General features: G+C 61.8%; 1 protein-coding gene across 4 annotated transcripts in view; it reads left to right on the top strand.

Annotated features, from left to right (window-relative positions):
* The window catches only part of MXRA7 (matrix-remodelling associated 7), a 32,859-nt gene that overhangs the window by 26,326 nt on the left and 4,799 nt on the right, over positions 1–1,734 (top strand). The gene's annotated exons all lie outside the window — the stretch shown is intronic.

The following is a 1,734-nucleotide window of genomic DNA, read 5'->3' as shown; positions in this document are numbered from 1 at the left end:
CAGGCACCAGGCCTCCCTCCGCTCTCAGTTCTCCTCTGGCGAATGGGCCTCCTGGCCCAGCCGGTGGGGGGCTGGCGCCCTCTGGTGGGGGCCGCAGGGGCGGTGGGACAGGCAGGCTTTCAAGGCCAGAGGGAGGCTGGCAGCCACAGCTCGTTGGCTCTAGGCCGGGGCGGTGGAGAGGCAGGCCCGCCTGCAGGAGCTACCAGAAGCAGCAGAGACCACGTGGGTTAGGGGGAGGGGCTGGCACACCTGTGGTCCCTCGAAGGTCCCGCGGACAGAGCTGTGGCAGGACCTGACCTCAGGCGTGTGCACTGCTGATGGGAGGGACCGTCAGGCCAGGCCTGGGGGGAGGTGTCAGGCTGCACTGTCGCCGGTCCGAGCTGGGGCCTGGGGAAGGGGAGGGAGGTCCCTCCCTTACTTTCAGGCAGCGGACTGTGTTGCCCAGGAGGGTCTCCCCCGATCTGTGGAGTCTGGATCGCCGACTCACGCCTCGTACCCTGGGGGGGGGGTGCCCACGGGGGCCGCCCGAGTTGAGGAGGGTCAGGTGGAGCTCGTGGTCCTTGAACAGGGTTCCTACAGGGTGGGGGGAGTCATGCTCATTTCATCCTGCCCGCCCAGCACGCTCCCTGCGGCTGTCCCATGAGTCTGCCTGTGGCGTCTGCTTGCTCCTCCTGCCCCTGCATGTGGTCAGCTCCTGCGCCCCGTGTGGGGCCCCCGGGTGCCCACCCTGCTTCCGTTCCGGGCATGGCGATGCTTGGGTTGCAGAGGCTGGCACGTCTGGCTTTGCCTTTTCATCTACAGCAAGATAGTTCTGGTGGGGACTGACCTGATGGGTGTGAGGCAGCTGCGGCCCCAGCTGAGCCCGAAAACTGCCCAGGAGCCTCGGTATGAACAATACATGCACGCGATTGTCGGTCCGCCGGAACCACGGCCAGGGAAAACATGCTCTCGTCTTTGCTGGCCGAATTCCTACAACCAAACTCTGCCTGTCTCTAATGCCTCCCCTGACACTCAGGGTCCCAGTCAAGTTGCAGGCTAGTGAACAGTAAGTACTGCAGCCCCCTGGCTTTAAGGTATCAACTCAGCCAACACACAGTATCTAGAACCGGACTCGTTCGTGGCCACATGTCCTAGCAAGCCCTGGAAGCCTGTTTACAGTGGGGCCTTGACTTAGGAGTTTAATGTGTTCAGAGTAACGAGCTCGTTAAGGAGCTCGTTAACTCAAATTACTCTATCAACTCAATGCAAAAAATCTGCCGAGAGACAGCTGGTATCTCAAAAAAACTCGTTAGTCGGGACACTCGTAAGTCAAGGCCCCACTGTACAAGTTTTCAAGGAACGGCCCTTACGAAGCAGGACGGAAAGCAAGGGACCCAGACCTGCAAGGGACCCAGACCTGAAAGGGACCCAGACCTGCAAAGGACCCAGACCTGCTCCTCCCTTGGGATTCCTCTGCCCCAGGGGCAGAGTGTGAGGTTTCGCACACTCAGAGGCAGCTGCTGCTTAAGACCTGCTTTGTCTCTGCCCTCCTCCTCCCTGTCCTCTGGGGCCGGCATTGCCCTGCCTGGCTGGCTCCCACTGCAGCTTCTCTGGGAGGTGCCACATCCCCGAGTGTGGCTGCAGGCTGGTGACTGTGCGCCCCAGCAAGACCTCCCCCTCACCCCAGAGCTAGGGAAGCTGGTGGGCTTGGCTGGCTCCCAGTTTGGCAGGAAAAAGACAGAGCACACACTCCCC

Source organism: Myotis davidii, unplaced genomic scaffold (assembly GCF_000327345.1).
Source record: "Myotis davidii unplaced genomic scaffold, ASM32734v1 scaffold274, whole genome shotgun sequence".
Lineage (NCBI taxonomy): Eukaryota > Metazoa > Chordata > Mammalia > Chiroptera > Vespertilionidae > Myotis > Myotis davidii.
The sequence above is the reverse complement of the archived record's forward strand: the minus strand, read 5'-3'. Positions and strand labels throughout refer to the sequence as shown.